Below are 14,489 nucleotides of genomic sequence, written 5' to 3'. Positions count from 1 at the left end.
AAGAAAAATCTCTAAGTGGTACCACTGAGTAGACCCCGATGGATAAGTGAGAGGCAGCATTCTACGCATCCTTTGTACATATATGCTCTCTATGTCTCTGCTGTATCTTCTTCTCTTTCTCCACACCCCTTCTTCATCTTCAGTTGCTTTGCATGGCAGCTTTTTTCATACTATTTTATTTTTTAACTATGCATGCATTACCTTGATTAAAAAGAAAAGATCAAATAGGTAGAGCAAGCAGAATATATGCACATAGGATAAGACCTTTGCAAGCAGGTATAGAACTGGCATCAAGCAACTACCTCATTCACTCTGAGCTGATCACTACCACGGAAGAAGGTAAGGAGGAGGAGCAGTTTCTTCTCTTCAGAACTTTCTTTTTCTACACATGGTTTTAATATGTCAACTTGACTAAATGAAACTACAAGAATGAAAGGGAGGGTATCACCTTTCCCCGTGCCCACGACTTTGGCCTCTTCATTATCTTCTTTTGTTGATTGCCTACTCTGCAAATTTCAGACTTGCTTGTCCAGCCCCCACAATCACATGAGTTAATTTCATGAAATCTATCTTCCTTCCTTCCTTCCTTTTTCTTTCCTTCCTTCCTTCCTTCCTTCCTTCCTTCCTTCCTTCCTTCCTTCCTTTCTTTCTTTTTCTTTCTTTCTTTCTTTCTTTCTTTCTTTCTTTCTTTCTTTCTTTCTTTCTTTCTTTCTTTCTTTCTTTCTTTCTTTCTTTCTTTCTTTCCTCTTTCTTCTTCCCTCTCTTCTCCCTCTCTGTCTAATTTCCTTGGAGTTCTAGCATAAAAATAGGTAATGGGCAATTACCCTACTGAGCACCTATAAATGTCAGACATTCTACAATGGTTCTTACGTGCATTATATTTCCCATTTCACAAAGGATCCGGTATTTTACAGATTAGCTTGACAAGGTTCAGGAAGGTTAAATTACTTCCCGGTCCTCACAGCAAATAAGTGGCAGAATATGATATGAATCTCACTTACTACAGAGTTTATGTTTTTTTTCCTATGTACCTGGAAACTTCAAAATTAAGATTATTGCTACAAAGCCAGTTTCCAAAGGGACACTTAAACCATCCAGAGGGTTAGATTTTGTTTTTTCACTCAACTCTGCCCTATTCATGAATCTCTTTAGCCATCATATATTTGTACAGCATTTTAAAATATGCTTGGTGCTCATAATTATACCAGATGGAGGAAAGAGACTTAATTCTCCCCATGCTTACTGGTAGTAGCCTCCCTCAGACCAACTAATCCATTCTCCTGGCTTCTACAATGCCTAAGTTTTCTCAGAAGTAAATGTTGTTTTATTATTCCATTAGTTTGGGATGCTTCTGTGAGTTCCAACTGGAAAAGCTTATCAGCAGTAGGTGTTTAGCTCAAATCCCTCCTCATTTAAACTTCAAAATTATTTGTGTATCCACCATGTGCCAAACACTCTGCACGAGAAATTCAAAACTTAAGGAGTACTGGGAGCTTCCAGCATCAACTAAATCAATGATCAGAGAACTGTGGTCATTTCTACAAAGACCTAGCAAAGGCTCCCAGGAGAGTATAGGAAAGGAGCAGTTCATTGCACTCAAGAGTCTAGGTGGGACTTCTAAGAGTCTTCTCTTTTATTTTATTAGAGGTCGTGTTTTGTGCTTGATAGATTTATCATTTTTGTTTTTGTTGTTGTTTCACTTTTGAGAATAAGTTACAAACTACTTAGGGGAAAAAGAGGAAGGCTGTCTTGGCAAGGGGCAGAGCACAGGTGAAAGTTCAGAAGAGAAAAATAGCAGAATGAGAGAAGGTACAGCAAAGAGTTACTATTTTTGCAGATCATGGGCACATCAGAGGGAGGCTGGAGAGGAGAGAGGTCCAGGGCAGAAATGGCAATGCTGTGAGCAAATGTCTCAAAACGAAGGCAGTCCCTCTAGGAGTTTGAGGAATACAGTGAGATGATGAGTTGAGAAAGCTTATTCTGGCCGAGCGGGAGGGATGGTATCAAGGGCCACGCTGGAGGAAATGAGACAAGTTGGGAGGCTCACCCTGTCGTCCAGGTGAGAAATGATGCAAGCCTGAACCCAGAGGATGGCAAAAGGATTAGAAAAGGTGATGGATGTGCGATGTTTAGGAAAAAGAACCTGTTACACTTGGTGACTGATTATATTTGTGGGTTAGGTAGGAGGGAGAAATGCAGTTATATGAGGATAGCACTTGGCTGTTAATGATGATTATCACCAAGAAAAAGGGAAACGGCCCTTAAACCTTCCCCTCCTCTCAGAACCCCAGAGGCGCAGATATCCACTCATCCTCCTCTGCATGCTATGGGGTCCTGGGAGTGAGGGGTGATTTATGGTTGATCCTAAACTACTCATGATCGACTCATTCCTCTGCATGTATTTTTTAGGAACGGCCCCTTAATTCAGGAACTCAGGATTTTACTTTGTTTTGCTATAATGACTGTGCAAAGAAATGCATGCATGGATGCACCAGTTCTGTTTAGTTTTCCTTTCTCTGGATTATGTTTCAAAGAGTTTTTTTTTTTTTGACTCTATAAGAATGATGAAATAACTGCCTTCAAAACATAGACATACTACCTGTGTTTACTATATATATTGACAAAGTGCTGTAGCTTCTCAGCATACGTTCGTTTTTTTCTTTTTTCAGAGGATGCTTGGGAGAAATTAGTATATATCACATGGTACCCATGCTATTTGATACCTGGCAAAATCTCCTGCTGAATATATCGATTCTCACCACATGGCTACCCCTGACAAATGCCAGTAGTCTGGGTACGTGTGAAGCCAAAATGGAATTGTAAGGATAATTGTGAGGGGGCAGAGGAGAGGAAGAGGGAACCAGAGACCAGCATCTTCTAGAAAGAAACAGGTAGATACATTGAATTTTAAAGTCTTTTTTGCTTTTCAGATTTTGCACTGCAATCAAGACAAAACAAGCAAAAAAAAAAAAAAAGAATGTTTCCATCAACCAGAAAATGCATTCACATTCATAGACGCATACTCCAAATGTCAAGAAATGGCAAATAAGGGCTACTAGCCCCCCTACCCTCCTTGCACGGAAAGAGAATCAGCTGTTCCCACCTGGCCTTGGTAAAAGCGGCGAGCTTTTAAGTTTTAAGGAATATAAAAGATGTGGTGCATACTGTCTCAATCAAAATGTGTTCTTGCTCTTGTAGATACTTGTTTTGATTGTGTTTTCACGGTGCAGTGGTGAATACCATCAGCCTCGCTTCCCAGCGCAGCTCAGAGTGGAGAAACTGCTGTCTCTGAAGATATCTGTGGCACCCAGGATGGTGGGAAAAAAAAAAAGTGAAATTCAAGGTATTGAAGATGAAACTACAAAGAAATATGAAAGAATAGACAGGCATTAAAAAACTCCCTGCAGGGGGCTGGAAGCAAGAAAGAGGGGGACAAAAATCTATTACAACAAAATAATAAAGTCTTTTTTAAAGTTTAAGGGGAAAATCATCTTGTTCTGTGAAAAGATGGCGAGACATGCTCATTGATCTTTTTAAGAGACAACAAAAAATTGGCCGTCAACTGAATAAAAGAAAATGAAGTTCCATTAATACAATCTGCCGAAAGACAACTCGGATAAATTGATCAGAGCAGTACAAACCATTTCTAACCTTTCCCCCTATTTGGAGAGGATGTTTTTTCAAGAGAGTAAACAACATACATCATCAACTTCAAGTGCTTTTCAGATGGCTTTTCCAGCAATAATGGAAACGGAGAATTTCTGGAACTAAGCGTGTAATGCTTTTTTTTTTTAATCAGTCTGAGGAATATCAATACATTTGGAAAGATTTGGACATGATTTTTTTCTTTTTGGTAATTTTCATGTTGTAGTTGATTTCTTCTTTAGACTGACTTTTCAAAAATATTAATGTATAAGCTGTAGTGGCTTTGTTACTGATTTCAGGATCCGCCATCAAAGGGACCATCAACTTGAAAAGATAAACACCTTGTTTATAGATCTGTATACTAAAACTTTTAAAAGAAACTGTTTTTTTTTTTCCTCCATAGTTTTGCTTCTGTTTGAAGGAAGAGCAAATGAAAATATTTGTATTTATTCCCCCTCCCTTCCTCCCACCAAATGAATAACTTAAACACATCTTCCAATTTAAAAATTACTTACAGAAGATATATATTATAAACTTCCTAAGATAGCTTTCTAATACAATATAAGAGAATTATGTGTTTTACTTTAACACATAGCAAGAATTGCATATAATTTACTGTAAATTAAAAATTTTTGGCAGTTCAGTGAATAAGTAGAAATCTATTTGGTGCAGTGCATTCTTCTGATAAGGAAAAGAGTTTAAGAGAACGTGACGTGGTATTAAAACTCTGTTTACAAAATGCCAATGTGTATTTTAAAATGTGTATTTATTAACATGTTTTCAGGTAAGCAGTAATTTAAAATAGTTCTTATATTTCAATACCAAAATAATGATGCTGGCGCTATCTCTAAGTGTTTGACTTTGTAGAGATGGTGTGGAACAAAACTTTCATGTATTGTGTTTTCTAATGTATTTTGGGTAATTTGTGAAGGGCCTATAAAGGTATATATTCAATATACAAAAAAATTCTTCCCAGAGGGAAATCTCCTCAGCCTGTGAGCTCAGAAAATGATCATCATAAATAAACATGTCTGAACACAGACACGTAGGGAAGGAGGGGCAAAGAAGAGGGAGACTTAGCTGAGAACCAGGGAAATACTGCTCTTTGGTCCATAATGAAATTACACTTGGGGTCTTCTCAGTACCTAGAGGAGGGCAGGCATGCTTTATAGACACCTCAGTGAATTCAGCATCCTTAATCTCGTAAGCAAGAATTGCACCAAAAATTGAATAGTCCCTTTCCTGGGAGAAGATTCATTTATAGGGTCAGGGAGACAGTTAACATAAGTCAAAGAGCAGGGGTGGATCATCTGTTCTGTTAGTCATCTTCTAAAGGGCATTTTAGCAACTTTGCTGAATTTTAACACACTTGCTTTTTTTCCTGAGGTAGAGAAAGAGTAGAGAGAAGAGACACGGAGATGTAAAGATTCATAGAGCAATCAGAGAAACACATGATTTACCAAAATGGCTTGGAATTACAAGAAATATATTTTCTGGAAGTGTCACCCTCTTCATAGAAAGTCATTTTCTCAGTCCAGTCGGTCTTTTGAAGTAGACTGTTGTTGAAGATAAAGTCGAGGCAGGGTTTCAGTTCAGGACATCGTGTTAATGGTGCTGCAGGAGACCCTCAGACAGTGAATTCTAGGCGCACCCGCATATGGAAGCCCCGGCTGAACGGCTGTCTTGTCTATCTTTGAGGAGGTGCTACGTGCTCAGGAAAAGGTTGCAAATTCTTCCATCCCCTTTGTTTCAGGAAGGTGGCAATGACAGATCATTTTAATTTTGTCTCTACTATTGAGAGTATTAGGCTAAACGCATTGGAGGCTTTTATAAGTGAATCAGAATGAAACAGTACGATAGGATAAATATTAAATTTAAGGAATTTCCTGATTTTTTTTTCTTTATAGACTGCGGACTAAAGTTCTCTCCCGGCTAGCATCTGGACCCTGCTTAGCAGACCACAATTCATACTCTGTCTGTCAGAGCCTTTCTGCCCTTCTCTGCTCACCTTCGGGTTTTACATTACTACAGCATCCTAAAGGCATTTCCGTACGGACAAAACTCAATATAGTGTAGCAGATGCGTATCCACTTACTTACCTGAGAAGCACACCAACTCCTACCTGATATTGTTTTTAAATTTTGTTATAAAATCTAATAAAGCGTTTCAATTGCACATAGATGTGTGAGAATGTCTATCATTTATTCCACTTCCTTTCATTTACCTGTTCGTTGTTTGGAGGGGCTAACTTACTAAATTTATGTGTCTGTCATATCTCAGCTAAATTTGTAGTACTTATGAGAAATAGATGAGAAGAAACATGACTCTAGAAGATTCAGATTCAATGACTGTGTGTTTTATAAAGCTGAGGGGGATTTACATGGAGAGGAACCTAAGCCCAGAAGGTTCCGCAGGGAAAATGAGGAATGATTATTTATTGAAGATTCCCATTGCCCAAGGCGCTCTGCCAGGCGCGGAACATTGACTGTCGCAGTCTTTACACCATTCTTGTGAATTAGGTTTGATCCCTATTTTAAAGAAGAGCCAATTCAGTCTCGCTGAAGGTAAATAATTTGCTCAAGCAGTGAGGAAATGACAGAGCCCAGGTTTGGACCAGATGTATCTGACCGCATTGTGGGAACTAAGAACTACAAGAGCATGTCTTCAGCTGTGTTCAGAATATATACATAATACATACTATATGTGTGTGTGTATATATATACATATATATATATATATGTATATATGTATGTAAGTGAATATACATTTATATGCACATATTTGATCTAATAGAACACCCTTAGAGGGTCTTTTTGTAGAATGTATTATTTTAGTTTCTTTGTCTTTATATTTCTCTGGGATAAAAACGGTAATGCGGAGGGGTGTAGCTCAGTGGTAGAGTGAGCGCTTAGCATGCATGAGGTCCTGGGTTCAATCTCCAGTCCCTCCATTAAAAAAATAAACAAATGAATAAAGTAGATTACCTCCCGCTGCCAAACAAACAAACTAATAAAATGGCTTTGATTTCACAGTACTACTCATTTTGTGAAACTTCTCATTTATCTACCAGAACCTTTTCTTTGGGATTTTCTTAACCCCAAAGTCAATGCTAGGTCAATTCCCAAGAGATATTTTCTAATTTTAGGTCTCATTGATCTTAGGTTTTCATGTGACTCATTAAAATATAGCTTGCCAAATCAAAAAAAGAAGAGTTAACTTCTTGAATTCTTTGTTCTTATGCAACAGACTTAGACAGATTCGGAATGTAATCCATTGATCAAATATTTATTGAGTGCCTGTCTATTATGTATCAGGCTCTCCTCCAGGTGAGAGAAGGAGACAAAATAGAAAACATCCCTGCCCTCAAAGAGATGGCATTCTAGTAAGGAAGAGAGAGAGTAAGTCAGCAAATAACTAAGTCTATAAGCACGTGCACAATACAATTTTAGGTGTTGGTGGCTGCATCGAAGGGAAGGAGAACAGCTCAAGGAGGCAGCAAGTGAGTGGAAGCGGGGGTTATATCAGGTAGAGCAGGGAAGACAGGTGCGTCTAAGTAAAGACCTGGATGACGGGAGAGAAGCATGAGAGGGTCTTTAGAAGAACCAGGCCAGGAGGTGGGAAGAACGAACATAAAAGTCCAAGGAAAGAATGAACTTGGCGACGACTAGCAACTGGGAGAAGACCAGTGTGGCAGGAGATCCTGAGCCAGAAAAGAAAGGAAGGTGAGTCTGTCGCGGAAGCAGTGGTCAATTTTTAGGTGGCTTTAGAGGAGTTCCACTTTTATCTGAGGTGTTTGGGAGCAGAGAATAGACATATTCTGACCAGATCCTTTTTTTGAAAAAAAAGTTCATTCTGCTATAGTATGCAAGTCGGTGGAATGAAGAATTACCCTGTGTGATTATAGAATGAAAGCTCTGTCACTCTATTTCTACACAGTCATTAAATCTGGGTCTTCTACAAACACTGAGATGTCGAAACAGATATAAGCTGTGATTCAAAACATTGCTCTGTCAGATATCTGGGGAACGTATTCTCCAAATTCCAAACCCAAATTGGGTCCTAATCCAAAGGATATACAGACTGATCTGGGTCCTAAACTTCCAAAATTGTATGCGAATTTCCCAGATACTTTAGAGCAGCAATACTCAACTTAAGCCTGAGTTTCTCATTTTCTCATTTAACATAATGGAAAACCAGGTGTGTGTATGTGTGTATGTGCATATAATAATATATTTTGTATGCGTCGTAACAATATATTTTTGTAAATGTTATGTATCTGTATACACATTTACCCACGACTTCCTTGAGGACCTTGACAGTTCTCCCCTAATAAACATACTCTGTACAAGTTGCTAATTCTTAATTTTATTTTCTGAGTACTCATTGCAATTGTATAGAAATACAGTTAATTTTAGTTTATTAATCATGTGTCCTGCAACCTTGCTGAACGTATTAGTCCTAATAGTTTTTGTGTGGGCTTCTTAGAACATCCTATATATAAGGTCGTGGCATCAGCCAAAGAAGTTTCACTTCTTTCTTTCCAATCTGGATGGCTTTTATGATTTTTTTTTTTCTTACCCGATGCCCTAGCTAGAACCCCCAGGACAATATGGAATAGAAAATGTGGGGGTAGATATCCTTATTTTGTTTCTAATCTCAAGGGGGAAGCATTTGGTCTTTTACCATTAAGTGTCACGTTGCTTAGGCTGGTTGTAGGTGTCCTTTATCAGCATGAGGAAATTCCAATCTATTATCATTTCTTGTGCATTTTTATCATAAAAAGCTATTGGATCTTCTCGCCAAATGCCTCTTCCGCACCTCTCGAAATGATCATGTAGCTTCTGTCCTTTATTCTGTCAATGTGATTCGTTACATTGATTTAATTATAATTGATTTTATGTTTCTGGATTCAGTCTGTTACTGTTTGGTTGAAGATTGTGCATCCATAATTATAAGAAATATTAGCCTATAAATTCTTTTCTTGTGATATCTTTGGTTTTTACAGCAGTCATACTGACCTCATAGAATTAGTTGGGCAGTGTTCCCTCTTCTACTTTCAGAGAAAGTTTAGAAGTACTGATGTTAATGCTTGTTAACGTTAACATTAGCATTTGGTGGAATTAATCAGTGAAGTCATTTGGGCCCGGGCGTTGGTGATGCAAATGGAGGGGTTTATTTAATTACTAATTCAATATTTTTCAACTTTATGAATTTATATTATCTGTTTCTTTTTGAGTCAGTTCAAGTAATTAGTACTTTTCTACAAATTTGCCAATTTTGACTAGGTTATTGAATTTGCCATCATGCAATCACTCGCACCATTCCCTTTTACTGATTTTTAATTCTTCAAGATTGGTAGTAAGGTCCCCTCTACCATGTCTGGTTTTAGTAATTTAAGTCTTTGTGTTTCTTTCGGTCAGTCTGACATTTTGTCAATTATGCCAATTTTTTTTTGAAAGAATTAATATTTTATTACATTGATTTTCTTAGTTTTTTCTATTCTCTGTTTTATTTTTTTCTTTAATCTTTATTATTTTCTTCCTTCTATTTGTTATGTGTTTAGTTTGTTTTTTTTTTTTTTTTGCTTTTTTCTATTTTCTTTGGGTAGAAGACTAAGTTACTCATGTGAAATCTTTTTTATTATAGGTATTTATAAATTTTCCTCTTGTTTAACACTGTTTTAGTTGCATTTCATACATTTCAGAATGTTTTCTTTTCAATTACATTCATATCAAAACATTTGTTAAATTCTTTTGTGTTTTTTTTTTCTCAGAATCATTGGTTCCTTAGCAGTGTCTTCTTTAATTTCCATGTATTTATTTACCAAATGTCCTTCTCGATTTCTACTTTTATTTTCTGATGGGCTGAAGACACACTTCTGGTGTTAATTTCAATTTTTTATATAAATCATTGAGGTTTGTTCAATGGCCTAACATTTGGTATGTTCTGGAAAAGGTTCCACGTGCTCATGAGAAGAATGTATATGGTGCTCTTGTTCCAAGGAGGCTGTAGAGTTTTCTATGAGGTCTGGTTGGTTTATACTGTCATTCAAGCCTTCTGTTTTCTTGCCCATGTTCTGTTCCAGCTGCTTTATCCATTTTGAAAGTGGGGTATTGATGTATCCCAGTATCATTACTGAGTTGTCTGTATTTTTCTTCAATTTTGTCAATATTGTTTCAAATACGTAAAGGCTCTGTTATTAGTATAGCACGTCTCCACGTGTTATGTCTTTCTGGTGGGTTTACCCTGTTATTATTATAAAAAGTCCCTCTCTCCCTCTAGTCACATTTTTTTTAATATCTCTCTTTTCTGGTACTCAACTCTTTTGCTGTTCTAGTTTGCCTCTTTGAATCTAAAGTTTACCTCCTACAATTCAAATATGACAACCTCTGTCTTTTGATTAGAGTGATAACCTTTTTCCATTTCATGTTATTAGCATAGTTGTGTGTATTCTACCATTTTGCTTTTTCTTTTCTATAAAACTCATGTCTTTTTCCTTCTATTCTGCTTTTTTGCCTTCCTTTATAGTAATTGAATATTTCCTAATGTAACATTTTAAATATCTTACTAATTTTAATGATATTTTGTGTTATTTCCTAATGGTTGCTCTAGGAACTACAATTTCCTTCATCAATGTTTTGTACGTTTCAGGGTATGATTCTTTCACCTCCTTGTTTAAGTTTCTTTCTGGGTATTTTGTTGTTTTTACACGATTTCAAATAGATTTTTTTGCTTTCTCTTTCTGATAGTTCATTATTAACATATACAAAAGTAACAAAGATTAAAATACAAAAGTATTGCAAAAGCAATTATGACTATGATTAACAGTGAGAAGATAACATAAAGATGAAAAATATGACTTAAAAAACACAAATTGTGAGGAAGAAAAGGAAGGCAAAGTGTAGATCTTTTAGAATGTGTTTGAACTTAAATGACTACTAGTTTAAAACAAGTAAATATAGTTACAGATCAGTATATATAAACCCCACGGTAACCACAAATCAAAAATTTACAATATATACCCAAAAACTAGAGAGAGAGGAACACAAGTAGATTAGTAAAGAAAATCATCAAACTACAAGGGAAGAAACAACAAAAAAAAGAAATTAACAGAGAATAACTACAAAAACAGACAGAAAACATGTGCTAAAATGGCAACAAGTACATAGCTATCAAGAACTACTTTAAACGTCACTGGATTAAATTCTCCAATCAAAAGACATAATGTGGCTGATTGGATTAAAAAAAAAATGACGAAACCCATCTATATGCTGCTTACAAGAGACTCACTTCAGAGCTGAAAATACACACAGACTGAAATTGAGGGAGTGGGAAGAGATATTTCATAAAAGTGGAAATGACACGAAAGTAAGGGTAAATATTCATATCAGGCAAAAATAGACTTTAAACAAAGTCTATAACAAAAGAAAAGAGCATTATATAATAATAAATTGGTCAATACAAAATATTACACTCTTTAACATATATGCTCCCAATACAGGAGCACCTAAATATATAAAGCAAATATTGACATAAAGAAATTGACAATAATATAATAATAGCAGGGGACTCATTTACCCTTTCTTGTTCTTTTTATTCCAGCCTTTGTACTTCAGTTTCTGTCTGGTACCATTTCCTCACTCTGATGCAGCTTTATTCCCACCTATTTCTTTTTTTCCCTTATTGTCAAATGTTTTACGTTTCTTTATGTTATAGACTCAACAATGTAATTGTTTACATATTGTTTTACTAATTACTTTTTAACTCAGTTAAGAGAAGAAAGGAGAAAAATAGGCAATTACCCTATCTTTTGTAATTGCCTACATAATTATCTTCTGAGTGTTCTTTCTTCCCCTCCTCCCCATGGATTTGAATTTCTAACTATTGTCACTTGCTTTCAGTCTGAAGAATTTCCTTTAGTATTTCTTGTAAAGCAGGTGCTCTTGAGAGAATTTTCTTGGGTTTTGTTTAGCATAGAAGGTATTTACTTCACCTTCATTTTTTTTAGAGCTAGTTTTGTTGGATATGTGACACTGGTGGACAATTATTTTCACTGACAGCACTTTGAATATGTCATCCCACTGCTTCTGACCTCCATTGTTTCTGGTGGAAAGTCAGCCATTAATCTTTGGGGGATTTCCCTGTACATGTGCCATTTTTCTGTTACTGCTTTCAAAATTTTATTTTTACTTTTGGCTTTTAACATTTTGACTATGATGTGTCTGAATGTGAATATATATCTTTGCTTTTATCCTTCTTAGAGTTCATTAATCTCTTTGGATGTTTAAAGTCTTCATCTAATTTTGGCAGTTTTCAGCCATATTTCTTTGAATATTTTCTCTGTCCCTTTCTCTCCTTTACTTCTCATATCCCCCTTATGTGAATTTTAACGCATTTATTGATGCCCCACATTTTTCTGAGGCTTTGTTTTTGTTTTGCTTTTCATTCTTTTCTCTATTCTTCAGATTGCAAGGTCCCTATTGAATCAATATTCAAGTTTTCTCATTCTTTATTTCTGCCTGCTTATATTTATTGTTGAGCCCTGCTAGCAAATTCTGATTTTTGGTGATTGCACTTGTAATGTCAGAATTTCCACTTGATTATTTCCAATAATTTCTATATCATCCATTGACACATACCATTTAATAAGAGAATATCATTATACCTTCCTTTTAATTATTGAAGCATGATTCTCTATAGTATTTGGACATATTTGCAAATATTGCTTTGAAATGTTTATCTGCTAACTTCACCAGCTGGGCCTCTGCAAAAGAAGTTTTCCCTTGTCTCTTTTTTTTTTTCTGCATGATTCATATTTTCCTTTTTCTTTGTATGTCTTAATTTTTGGTTGTTGTTGAAAACTGAAAATTTAAATTCTATATTCTAGCACCTCTGTATCCTGATTCCCCTCGCCCACACATGCCAGAGGTCGCTACCATTGTTTTGCCAGGTTGTTTGCTTATTTGTTTAATGACTTTGCTGAACTAATTTTGCCAAATCTATTCCCCCAGATACATATGTGTCAGCTGTCTTCTCAACAGAGAAGTATTAACGTCCAACATCCTTGGCATTATTTTTCCTACGGCTTATTTGAAAAAATAGAACGAAATAAAACGAAAAGCATCTGGCTTCACTTCAGCCATCTACTTCCCTGCTTCTTCCATGTTCTATCCCCAGTTTTCATTTTCTAGCCAACCAGAATGGATATCGGGAAAGATACTCTCCTGGCTAAGGGCAAGGTGTACGAATATAAACCAACGCATGACTAGTGTCCAATATCCCTTGCATAAAGGCAGTAGGGATCTCCCCTGCCGCACCACTTCTGCCTCCTCTGGGTGAAATGAAGTCACTGTTCATTTCAGGGAGTTTCCTGTCCTGCACCATTAAAGGTCTGCCTAACCCAGATGGGACTCAACCGTCCCGGAGGGTGGGCGAGTTTGCCCTCACTGGGACAGCGCCACACAGAAAACTGACACCCTCCTTCCTGGGAGGAGGAGTGGGGAACACTTTCCTGAGAACAAATGTGCTTTTCAAAGGTGCAAAGGTCTGGCAGGGGGAGAAAATGGGGGCACAGGGGTGGGTGATATTGAAAACAATGTATTTTTCCTTCCCTGTCAATCACTTTGCCCTGAGGTTTCTCACCCATTGGATCAATGGGATTAATTGTTTCAGGGGGATAGCAAATGCCATCTAGGACAAAGAAGTCATTGCTCAGCTTGAATTTCACACCAACTTTTTTTTTTTAAGTTGATGGTCTTAAAAGCCTAGCTTTGTTGAGCAAATAAAGGCTTTCTAAATTTCAAAAACTTCCTTCTACATACTCCTAGCAGAGCTTGGGGGTCTGATCACAGAGGTTCACTGTAAGCCATCAAAACCTAAAGGAAGTCCCTGATAAACAGAAAGAGAGAGGCTCCTGAGGCCGGAGGAACTTGGGGTAATTAAGGGAGCACAAACCTAAGGCTTAGATGTTATTTGAGTCTTTTGAGGGGCAGGAATCCTACGTCCCAGGTGTTAGGTTCAGAGTCTGCCGAGGCAAGAAAATAGAAATTTCAGTGATGATGATAAGGCAGCTAAAATCAGAAGTGGCAAGTAACTTACTTCCCATTTGGAGTTTAGGACTTTGTCACTGTTCCTCTAGTCCAAGCAAAGGTTAAGGAGACCCTACATTAGGACTGGGAGAAGGAAATAAGAGCCAAGGGGCGTGTCTTAGGTTTTGACGGCTAAATGCTGAGGATGAGGGAGAGACAGGAGTCTAGGGTGTTAGTTTCGGATGCAATAGTCACTCCGTGAATGCAAGGGAAGAAACTACGTTTGGGTATGTTGCCCGTGAAGAGTCTGAGTGACACCCAGAGGTAAACATTTATCAGGCAGTTAGACAGCCATGCCTGAGGCTGGAGAGGTTAGAGATGAGGATCCACAGATGACTTTCACCACGTCTTTGGCATCCTATGTGATGCTCATGGGTTACAGCCTAGGTTCCCAAATCAAGCATCACCTGGAAAAGCTGGGAAAACCCAGCGTCCTGGGTCCAGCCCTCAGTGATTCTCCCTCGGCCGAGCAGGTGTGATGGCCAGAGATCTGCAAGGTTAGAAAGCACCATGAGGAATTATTCTGATGCGGTGCCTCGTTTGGGAAACCAATGGACTGGATCACGTCGGTGGGTGTGGAGAGTGAGAAAAGCAAATGGCCAAGCACTCATCTTGGTGGGACCCAGCACTAAGGAGAGAGAGGACTTCCAGAGACAGGAGGCAGCGAAGGAGACTACAAAGGAATGATCAGACAGGGTGATGGAGGAGCAACAGAGAGAGACGGCGGAGTGAAGCTTTTTATTCTCCTTTTGTACC

At 37.5% G+C, this 14,489-nt stretch overlaps 1 long non-coding RNA gene across 1 annotated transcript in view; it reads right to left on the bottom strand.

Moving 5' to 3' along the window:
- Positions 1-3,088: 3,088 nt before the first annotated feature.
- The window catches only part of LOC140689628 (uncharacterized), a 29,795-nt gene continuing 18,394 nt past the window's right edge, over positions 3,089-14,489 (bottom strand). The window contains exon 3 of the long non-coding RNA XR_012064668.1: positions 3,089-3,298. This is a non-coding gene — a long non-coding RNA (uncharacterized lncRNA). The remainder of the gene's footprint in view (positions 3,299-14,489) is intronic.

Source organism: Vicugna pacos, chromosome 27, assembly GCF_048564905.1.
Source record: "Vicugna pacos chromosome 27, VicPac4, whole genome shotgun sequence".
NCBI classification, from domain to species: Eukaryota; Metazoa; Chordata; class Mammalia; order Artiodactyla; family Camelidae; genus Vicugna; species Vicugna pacos.
This window is presented reverse-complemented; position numbering and strand designations above follow the sequence as displayed.